Source organism: Arachis hypogaea, chromosome 4, assembly GCF_003086295.3.
Source record: "Arachis hypogaea cultivar Tifrunner chromosome 4, arahy.Tifrunner.gnm2.J5K5, whole genome shotgun sequence".
NCBI lineage: Eukaryota > Viridiplantae > Streptophyta > Magnoliopsida > Fabales > Fabaceae > Arachis > Arachis hypogaea.
The window spans coordinates 22,812,740-22,825,141 of NC_092039.1; positions in this window are offsets into that span (position 1 = coordinate 22,812,740).

Here is a 12,402-nt window from a genome sequence, read left to right on the forward strand (position 1 = left end):
AGATCCCATCAACTCGCCCAATCAAAAACAAAAGAGGTCGAACGCGTTGAAGGTCCACCTCACACCAAAGAGGTCGGACGCGTTGAAGGTCCACCTCACACCAAAGAGGTCGGACAAGTTGAAGGTCCACCTCACACCAAAGAGGTCGGACAAATCAAAGGTCTACCTCACACCAAAGAGGTCGGACAAGTCGAAACTCAACCTCACACCAAAGAGGTCGGACAAGTTGAAGGTCCACCTCACACCGAAGAGGTCGAGCGAGTTAAGGTCCACCTCACACCAAAGAGGTCGGACACGAGTTTAAGGTCCACCTCACACCAAAGATATCGGGCGAGTTTAGGGTCCACCTCACACCAAAGAGGTCGGACAAGTTGAAGGTCCACCTCAAACCGAAGATATCGGGCGAATTGAAGGTCCACCTCACACCAAAGAGGTCAGACGAGTTGAAAGTACACCTCACACAAAAGAGGTCAGACAAGTTAAACATCTACCTCACACCAAAGAGGTCGAACGAGTTGAACGTCCACCTCACACTAAAGAGGTCGGACGAGTTGAAAAGGACAACGGAGTACGAACAAGCCTTCCGAAATTTCAAAATTCTTGGGGCAATCACCCATTCTTTCCAGACCACGGGAAAGTGAAGAACTCATTACAACTCGCAGTGGAAAGTCAGGCAATAGCCTCAGCTCTAGTCATAGAAGATGAAAGTGAGCAACAACTCGTCTACTTCATCAGCAAAGCTCTACAAAGGACCGAACTAAACCATCAACAGATAGAAAAAGTTTGCCTACACCCTCATACTCACCTCTCGATGACTCCACCCATACTTTCAAGCTCACACTATCAAAGTTCGGACCAAACCAGCCCATAAAAGACATCCTACAGAAAACAAACTTAGCTGGAAGAATCCTACAGAGGACAGCTCGGATAATTCGGGGGACCCTGGACAAAACCAGAAAACATCTCAGATAATTCGGGAGACCCTGGACAAAAACAGAAAACAGCTCGGACAAATTGGGGAAAATAAAGTCCGACACATAGAAACATAGAATGCCCGAGCTGATGCATTTTCAAAACCAGCCAACACCAACAACTCAGACAACTCGGGAACATGAAGTCCGACACATACCTCAGGAGCAGAATGCCCGAGCTGATGCATTTTCAAAACTAGCCAACACCAAACTAGGGGGCAATAACAGAAGCCTCATCCAGGCTACATCACAAGACCACAACAAGTCAATCTCAGGGATGTACTCAGGGTTAGCCACAGTAACACGCATTAAAAAACTATGGAATCCAGCCAATTAGACATGCCGTCCGGGATCTTAGTATACATCTCAAAGACATAGGTCAACTATGGGGTTACTACCAAACAACTCGGGCAACAACTCGAACAATAACAGCAAAATATCAGGTGTCAGATACAACAGTAAAAGGGAAACCCCAGGACTCACACGAAGGTCCAGGGGCACCCTTTGGAGGCAACAACGGAGCAAAAACCCAAATACAAAGTCAAAGCTTTACATCAAAAAGCATGCCAACTTCCACATTGCCCTACCAGAGGAGCTCATCAGTGTAACATCACCTTGGCCGTTCGCAAAGAGGAGACTCGACCCCCTCGGACTATTTCCCCAAGGATTGGGACAAGTCAAGTTCCTTATTGTAGGGGTGTTCATCAAATGGATTTAGGCAGAGCCCCTAGCTAGTGCCACTGCTCAAAGAAGTCAGAAATTCTTGTACAGAAACATTATTACAAGCACCAATTCACATCCGTAGAACACCCACAAGCTAATGGACAAGCAGAAGCTGCCAACAAAGTCATACTAGCTAGGTTAAAACGGAGACTACAGGACGTAAAGGGAGCTTGGGCTGAAGAGCTCCCACAAGTCCTATGGGCATATCGGACAACTCCACACTTCACCACGGGGGAATCACACTTCCGATTGATTTACGGAATGGAGGCAATGATCCCAGTAGAGATCAAAGAAGGATCCCCCAAAATGATCTTCTACAATGAAGAGGTCAACTCCCAAATCCAAAGGAAAGAACTCGACCTACTTCCAAGAGTCCGAGAGAGAGCTCTGATCAAGGAAGAGGCGTTAAAACGTCGAATGGCCTCAAGATACAATCAGAAGGTAGTACAGCGAAGCTTTGCCAACAACAACCTCATCCTAATCCGAAATGATATCGGAACAACTCGACCTGGAGAAGGAAAGCTAGCAGCCAACTGGAAAGGACCATACCAAGTTGTTTAGAAGAACTGGGGAAAGGTTGCTACAGACTATCCAAACTCGAAGGGCAAGAGCTACCAAGGTCATGGCATGCCTGCAATCTAAAAAGGGCACCAGGCCGAGATCCAAAAAGATTGCCCGACCTAGAAAGGTAAGTACTAACATGTACACACTCTTATCTTTATATTATTGTTTAAAAGATTGCAGATTCCCTAAAAAGTTTCCTACCAAGACGCCCGACTACGGCAGGTCAGCAAGGTGAAACACCAAAATCACCGCCCGATCACGACAAAGTCGGCAAGATGAAAACCAAACTCATCGTCCGATTACAAAGCGACAAGTCGACAAGGTGAAAACCAACTTCACCGCCCGACCACGATGAAAACCAAATTCATCATTTGATTTCGACAAAGTGAAAACAAAATTCACTGCTATACCAAGACGCATTAATCTGAAACGCAAATTTCACTGCCGGATCACGACAAGGTCGGCGGGGTGAAAACCAAATTCACCGCCCGATCATGATAAAAGTCAGCAAAGATGAAACTAGAATTCATCACCCGATTTCGACAAGGTCGGCAAAAAAGTGAAAGCAGAGTTCATCGCCCGATTATAAAGCAACAGATCGGCAGAAAATGAAAAACAATTTCACTGCACGATCACGATAAAGACAACCGTCCGATAAAGGTGAAAACGCGATTCACCCAAAGGACGATCTAGAGATGACAACCACTTTCTACAAATCGGCAAAGATGAACACAGAATAATGTAAGAAGTTATCGAAAGTGATCTAAAAAAGAACCTGACGAGGTCTTACGGATCGCTAAAATAATAACTTAAGGACTGGTCGAACGTTAAGAAGTCGAACCAAGTCAACCCAAGTTATAAGTAAACCCTGGAAAGAGGTCTGGCCAACCCTATTAAAGAGGATTACTTTAACTTAAGAAAAGATCGACCTAACGAAGTCGGTTTCCTACAAAACAAAGTTATAAAAGTAATCCCTGAAAGAGACCTGAAAAAGGTCCAAGAAAGAGGATTACAAAAATAACTTAGAAGAGATCGACCTAACGAAGTCGGTCTCCTACAAAACAAGTTATAAAAGTAATCCCTGAAAGAGACCTGACAAAGGTCCAAGAGAGAGGATTACAAAAATAACTTAGAAGAGATCGACCTAACGAAGTCGGTCTCCTACAAGACAAGTTATAAAAGTAATCCCTGAAAGAGACCTAACAAAGATCCAAGAAAGAGGATTACAGAAATAACTTAGGAGTCCCGACGTGACAAAGTCGGCCCAAACAACAAAGTTATAAAAGTAATCCCTGAAAGAGACCTGAACAAGGTCCAAGAAAGAGGATTACAAACATAACTTAGAAGAAACTGACAAGAAGAAGTCGGACCAACGAAAGCTACAGCTTGGACCGACAAGAAGAAATCGGACCAACGAAAGGTACAGCTTGGACCGACAAGAAGAAGTCGGACCAACGAAAGCTACAGCTTGGACCGACAAGAAAAAGTCGGACCAATGAAAGCTACAGCTTGGACCGACAAAAAGAAGTCGGACCAACGAAAAACGTGCACTAAAATGGACATAGTTCCGCCCAAAAAGCCACGGCTCCACGACAAGGCTATCAAAATTATTCAGAATGACTAAAAAGTGTTCTACGAGAACACTAAAAAGTTGTCGGACAAGTTATCCCCAAGGACCACCTCGACCAAGCAAAAAGTGGACAAAACCAGAAGTGATCAAAAGAGGCCGGACAACAAAGTACCGACACTCTACAAAGATCCACAAAGGGGACAAAGACATCTCGCAACGACTAGAGGAAGGCCAGAAATGCTTTGCTAAAAATTACGAAGTCTTGAAAAAAGACACTACTTAAAAGGCAAAAGCACAAATCAAAACGGCGCTAAAAAGTCATCCAAATAGACTATAAAAAGGTTCCCCATCAGGAACACTACCTAAAAAGTTGTTGGATTATGACTAAAAAGCCCGAGCAGTGAAGACAAGCAAGTCAGAAGAAGACTGAAAGATCCCCTTAACAAATTAAAAGGGGCAATACCAGACTCACACAATGGAGAAACTACTCAAGATCGACCAAAGTCAGGATGCTTGAGCGCGACTTCCTCAAAAAGATCGAAGCTCTGAAAGAACGATCTCGCGGAAAAATCCGAACTCAAGTAGGGGCAAAGTCATACAGGTCGACGTCAGCTAAAAGAAGAGGCGCAAGTATGACTTCAAAAAAGAACAAGCCAAAAGGTTGGGAAACAACTTAAGGCTCAAATGCGCTTAGCCAAAAAGGATACAACTCCACTCAAAGAAGGCACAATCTCAAATAGGGCTACGAACATCATCCAAGACAAAAAAAAAAAGGGGTTCTATATAAAGAACACTAAAAAGTCATTGGACAAGTCACAAAAAGCCCGGATATCAAGCTGCAAAGATAACTTCGCCAAAGCAGAGGGTTGTCAACACAAACTTAAAGCAAGGCGTGATCCAGAAGACAAGGGTAGAAAACCCACACTACCGCTCAAAAGAGGTTGGACTGAACCTCTAGAAAATCTGCAAAGATTGCAAAGCAATGAAGAAACAAGCAAGACAGATGCTTGAGCACGACTTCCAAAGAGATCGAAGCTCTGAAAAGCACGATCTCATGGAAAGATCGAACTCAAGCAGGGGCACTGTTCATACCCTGGGTCAAGCTGTCCGACCCGGGATGTTTAGCGACAAGCCGACCGACCTCTTCAGGTCAGACTATCCGACCTTTTCTCAAAGAGCTCGGCCAATTGCCCGACCTCTTCTCAAAGAGCTCGGCCAACTCGCCAAAGGAGCCCAAAGCAGGCCCAAAACGAAGGAACACAGCCCAAATCTAAAGGCAGCCAAAGCCCAGAAAGATAAAGGCGGTTCCCTTGAAGATAAGATGACCTCACTTAAATATAAGATAAAGATAAGATAAGATAACTAACTTATCTTATCCACTGGAGGCCACATCTCACCATTATAAATACACTGGAGCACCCATGTATAACTCATACTCTGATTCTACTCCATACCTGTTTAATACCCTTGCTAACTTAAGCATCGGAGTCCCTTGCAGGTACCCCCCACCCTCCGGGGACGAAGGATCAGCACCATCACCAAGTCCAACAAGTCGGACACGGCGGCTCCGGCCACCATCATCAAGTCGGACACAACGGCTCCGACCAGCACAGAAGATCTCGTCCAAGATCGACCTACAGTTTCAGGTAACCCCCGGAACAAAAATGATGTCAAAAAGCGTATAAAATATCCGCTCATCATGAACCACCTCCCTTAAATTATGACTCTTTATAACATAACCAACCCTCTTTTTTACCAAAACCCTTGATAGAAGAAGCTCTCTAACCATTAATCCAACAGCAAAAAGTTCTTCGATCTAATCACCAGGGGCAAGAAGCATTCCAAGAGTGGCAAGAAAACTTCATGACTACCTTCGCGAAGCCTTAACCCGCTTAGCCTCACTACACTCATATAATGATCAAAACACCTCCATGGATAAATGTGAAGAATTAGTTTCAACCGAAGAGAGTGGTATGGAAGAAAGATTGGAATCTCAAGTGAAAGAAGAGGAGCTAATGGTTGAAGCACAACAAGCGGAGGATGTTGAAGAGGAAAGCTGAAGGATCTATTGCTAAAAGGTGAGAACATTGAGTGCATTGAATTCGATGGAGTGGTTGAAAGTTTAGGAGAATTTGTGCAAGGAATAAGCTTCACCAAGGAGGATGATTCTACACCAACTAGTGATGTTGATGAGTTTGTTAATCCTTTTTCCATTGGGCGTATAGCAGTGTTGAGGAGGAATATGCACAACCTCCAATACACACCTTGAGTAATGAAGAATATGCAAAAAAAATTGACAAGCAAAATACAAGTTGAATGGGTAAACATCTAATCCTTTAACTTTTTTTACCCACATTAGTATGTCTTATTAGAAACAGATGGTAAACTTTGAATTCTTCTTGGGGTGCTAAGTAAGAAGGAATTGGATGTCGGGTGGAATATGAATCAAGGTTCACTAAGGGTAGAATATCAAGACTTGGAGTCTAAATGTGGTGCAAAGCTAAATTCTTGGGATTTTCGAAGAGAATTTTGAGCTTAAAGAAGAATTTGAAATGTGTGTCATCCAAATATAAGCTTGAAGATCAACAATAAGGTGGGTGGAAAACCAAGATTTGGGCCCCAAAAAAATAATTTACTAATCAACGATTTTGGGAGCTCATTGTTTGGTTGACAACCCTTCATGATTTGGTTCATATGACTTGGGATCCCAGAGAGCATTTGAAGTCCAAGCATTGGCGGAGATTTAAGGAAGAATTCAGGTATAAGCCACCATGACAAGAATCTCACAATTGTCCAACTTAAGGACTTTAAATAAATATGCTAGCTGGGAGACACCCCACGGAACCTCTTCAGGGCTGAGATATGGAAGACATCATGATTTCTCATTTCCTTTGGTAGAGATAATTTGTAAGCAACCTTATTGAGTTTCCTGTAAATTCGAAAGGGGCCATAGTAGTGCATACTAATTTTTTGGTTTTTTTCTCAAGGCCACGGTATGCTGACGATCTAGTTGCAATTAGACAAGTAACAAATCTGCCTTTTTGAACTCCACATTCCTCTGATTCTGATGTGTAAAATACTTCATAAACTGCTGGGATCGAGCGAGGTTTCGCTTAAGCTGGTCTAATAATTAGTCCCGAGACAGCAGCAGTTCTCTCAAGGAAAGGTCACCAACAGACGAGAATTCATATCGCATCAATGAAAAAGGGTCTCCACCATACAATGCCTTGAAGGGAGATATTTCATTGTTGCAATGCCAATAATTATTGTACCAAAACTCAGCCCACGGTATCATTTCCAACAACCTCTTGGGGTTGTCAAAACAAAAGCACCGTAAATACTTCTCAAGTGTTTTATTCAACACTTTACTTTGGCCATCCGTTTGAGGATGGTACGGAGAGCTCATCTCCAACTGTGTTCCCTAAAGTTTGAAAAGTTGCTACCAAAATCTACTCACAAACACCTTGTCTCTATATGAAATAAATGGCTTTAGAAATCCATGCAATTTCACAATATTTCACATGAAGGCCTTAAACCACACCTTAAGATTTTCTATCCAACAGAACACCATCTCTCTTTTCTACGCATGAACTAGAGTTTAAGGAAAATTCTGAATTCAACACGCTTCAACCTCCATCACCTCCGTACACCAGCAAACATAATCAAATCAAATAATTCAATCACATAAAAGCAAACACATATAAAGCACATTACAACTAGCACATTTTCAAACAAAACATATAAGCACAACACAGTAATAAAATACAGACCCAATTAATTCAAACAAATACATATGATGCATGCCTATCCTACTGGCCGTGAGCTCAAGCGTCAGTTATATTGCCAGACTTGACACATGTGGTAGCTAACCCGGTCATACTCTTTCTGTCGTACATTCCCTGGACGAAAAATATCTCATGCATATATAAATTGATTCTGTAGGGAGAGTTCCATGTCACCTTCTCATTGAAGGCAGTGCTATCCAGAGATTGCGTGCCTGGCTACCCTTACAATCAGAGATACTATGATATATCAAGAAGGGAATCCTCAACCTAACTTGTCCACACCACAGTTCAGGAATTGAACCGAAGAGAATCTTCAACCTTCTATCCAATTCCTAATGCAACAAGAGAGAGAATTCTCAACCTCACTTGTCCACCGTAACACTAAGCAAGAGGGACAAAACCACCATCCTTGTCGGGTGATGAGCGGATAATTTGTACACTTTTTGGCATTGTTTTTAGTATGTTTTTGGTAATTTTAGTTTAGTTTTTAATATATTTTTATTAGTTTTTAGTTAAAATTCACTTTTCTGGACTTTACTATGAGTTTGTGTGTTTTTCTGTGATTTCAGGTATTTTCTGGCTGAAATTGAGGGACCTGAGCAAAAATCTGATTCAGAGACAGAAAAGGACTGCAGATGCTGTTGGATTCTGACCTCCTTCCACTCGAAGTGGATTTTCTGGAGTTACAGAAGCCCAATTGGCGCGCTCTCAACGGCGTTGGAAAGTAGACATCCTGGGCTTTCCAGAAATATATGATAGTCCATACTTTGCCCAAGATTTGATGGCCCAAACCGGCGTTCAAAGTCACCTACAGAAATCCCGGCGTTAAACGCCGGAACTGGCACCTAAATGGGAGTTAAACGCCCAAACTGGCATAAAAGCTGGCGTTTAACTCCAAGGAGAGTCTCTACACGAAAATGCTTCATTGCTCAGCCCAAGCACACACCAAGTGGGCCCGGAAGTGGATTTTTATGTCATTTACTCGTCTTTGTACACCATTAGGCTACTAGTTTTCTATAAGTAGGACCTTTTACTATTGTATTTGATCTTTTGATCTTTGGAACCTTTTCTTGAGATCTTTTGATCACTTTGGGAGGCTGGCCATTCGGCCATGCCTAGACCTTTGTTCTTATGTATTTTCAACGGTGGAGTTTCTACACACCATAGATTAAGGTGTGGAGCTCTGCTGTACCTCGAGTATTAATGCAATTACTATTGTTCTTCTATTCAATTCCGCTTGTTCTTTATCCAAGATATCACTTGTTCTTCAACTTGATGAATGTGATGATCCGTGACACTCATCATCATTCTCACCCATGAACAAAGTGACTGACAACCACTCTTGTTCTACAAGCATCCGAGGCTCTAGTGAATATCTCTTGGATTCCTGATTGCACGATGCATGGTTGATCGCCTGACAACCGAGTGCTCGTCTGACAAACGAGCCAACCATTCCGTGAGATCAGAGTCTTCGTGGTATAGGCAAGAACTGATGGCGGCATTCAAGAGAATCCGGAAGGTCTAACCTTGTCTGTGGTATTCTGAGTAGGATTCAATGATTGAATGACTGTGACGTGCTTCAAACTCCTAGCAGGCGGGGCGTTTGGTGACAGACGCAAAAGAATCAATGGATTTTATTCTGGCCTGACCGAGAACCGACAGATGATTAGCCATGCTGTGACAGAGCATCGGGACGTATTTTCACTGAGAGGATGGGAGGTAGCCACTGACAACGGTGAAACCCTACACAAGCTTGCCATGGAAAGGAGTAAGAAGGATTGGATGAAGACTGTAGGAAAGCAGAGAGACGGAAGGGAAGGCATCTTCATACACTTATCTGAAGCTCTCACCAATGATATACATAAGTATCTCTATCTTTATCTTTGTGTTTTATTCATTCATCATCTATGCCCATTTGAGTCTGCCTGACTAAGATTTACAAGGTGACCATAGCTTGCTTCATAGCAACAATCTCCGTGGGATCGACCCTTACTCGCGTAAGGTTTATTACTTGGACGACCCAGTGCACTTGCTGGTTAGTTGTGCGAAGTTGTGTTTATGCCATGGTATTGAGCACCAAGTCTTTGGAGCCATTACCGGGGATTGTTTTGTGTATTGAAAAGTATTGATCACAATTTCGTGCACCATCGGGTGAAGGTGTCTCATCAGTGATGCAAGCGAGACAAAACCCACGTCCTTGCCAATCAGTATTCTTCATTCATTATAATCATCATCAAACAAACTTATCATCTCACATAATCATCATCAACAATCATAATCACAATCTTAACTAATTTCATAAGTTATAATTCATCATAACTCACTTTATCACTAGGACATTTAACATCATTGTCAACCTGTGAGCGGACAAAGCCACCGTCCTCACCGTGGTTGGGACAAAACCATTATCCTCAAAATGCTGTTATTTCTTTTAACAAAGTTTATGGAGAATTATTCTAATTAGACTTATTATATCCATCCCTGACACATTTCAAACCCTTAAAATAGTTTTAGACTCCATACAGAGGTTACTAGGGGTACAATATTTCCAGAAAGGCTTAATAGCTCAAAATCACACAAATGCGACAAAACTTCCATCATTGCCAATCAATAGTCATCATCAACCAAAATCTCTCACATATATCTAAACTTAATTAAAGTTTTCATTAGAAGTCTCATATCAATCTCATTTTAGTTATATGCCTCAAATCAATTATCATTTTCCATCAATAATCTCATAATAAACACAATTCACTAGGTTAGGCTTTGGCCGTTACATATGGATTGCGGGTATGAGGCGTCTAATACGATACCCTAGACTCGAGATCAAGGTTGCAAATCAACTCAGATACGACACTATTGTCTATAACCAACCTTAACCTAACAACAAACACGTCATCTGTTTTTCATTCAGTTTCATCACATCATTGATTAATTATTTGCTTTAGGGGCTAACAGATCAAGCTTTCATAATCTTCAAGTTCAACTTAGGATATAGCTAAAGGTACTTGTTACTTACCTCATCATTCTTTGAAATCATAATTTTGTAATCACATTCTTTAAATAACTCTCTTTCTCTCAACTCTTATATTTAATTCCATTTAAATCTCATCTCACATTTTCTATTCCCAACCTCTGAGTTGATAATTAATTAGCTTTTTAAATCTTTAATTAATTAAGTATCTTTTCAAGTTAACTTTAATTACTATATTTATTCTTTTCATTGTTAATCAAGTAAGTTAACTCATGAATCAATTTTACCAAATCAATCACAACCATGAAGACTTACTTTATTTAACCAAGTTCTAAACTAACTTCAACTCCACTTTAAGTTCATTTTAATTATCCATTACTTTAAATTCAATAAAAATCATCAAGACATAACTCTTTAATTAGAATTAATCAAATAAAACACCAAGACAAAGTCTCTGATCTTTATGAAAATAATAATAATTCTCGTCATTCTTATTATTCAATTTTATTCAAAAATCTTATAAAAATTTCAGTAAAACCTCTCCTAAAACTCGAATTTTCCATCATTCAAGGGTTCCATCCATACCAAACATCTCTCAAACCCTTCTCAACCTTCCCAATACCAAACAATTTCTTAACATATACAAATCAAAATTCCAATATCAATGTATTTATTTTCTTATCTTAATTTATCTTTAAGTTATTAAATTTTCACACATTAGGGCAACAAATAATTTGTCCAAATCCAATCCACCAACCAAGAGGCTTCAAGCATTTTTACTAATTAATTTTACTTTTAGAGCATTTAATCCCTTTTTAATCCATTATTGATTTCAATTAATTACGAAAAATAATCTTAAATTATCAAAGCTTAATTAATCAAGCTTTGATAAAAATAAACAAGCCTTAAAATGCTCATCAAGTTAAATGCACATATTTTCTAAACTTTCAAAGCATTTTAACTTTATAAAATAAACATCCCTACCTCAATTAGTCACAATTCACAAAAATTGGGAGTACAACAGCCATCTATATCTAACGCAAAGGCAACAACATCAACACTAGCTCTAGTAGCGGCAAGAACTACTTTGGAAGGAAAAGTTTGATAGCGGCTGAAGCAAGGCCAAAAAGTGATATTACGCACGATTAGAATAGAGCCAATAACAGAGCATTGTGGTGAAATGAATTAGATCCAAATAAATCTCACCACAAAAAGAAAAGGCTAGATGACACAGTAGAAACTTCCTATAACACCTTTACTATTAAAATATCATGCTTAAGTCATGATATTACTAATGGTAAAAGTATTACGTGCATTTCTTGTTACCTATATACATATATAGGAGCCTTTAAGAATAAACAAAGCTGGAGACTAAAGGCATTTTTTTGTACAGACATACATACATACATCTTTCGTTTATTCGTTTATCCCAAAAAAATCAATAATTACTACAACATAACAACTACATCAATTGACATGAATAAAATATATCAATTACACTTTTATATACATATCAGTATACATATAACAAATAATTACTATCCCTCTGCACAAAATTTGAAACAATAATAAAGACAAGGGAAAACAATAACAAAATACAAATTCAGTCTATAAATATAGTAATGAATGTCTGATGATTAGTAGACTCCCTGTAGACTTTGTCATCTGTTTCCTGAAAATGCTGGATGTAGGAGGGTGAGAACCAAGCCACACGGTCTCAATAGAGGAGTTTTAAAATTGTCATAGAAAGATATATAAAATAAACTTTGTTTTAAGACAATGATCAGTTCTTATCTTATGAACCGTTCTCTTGAG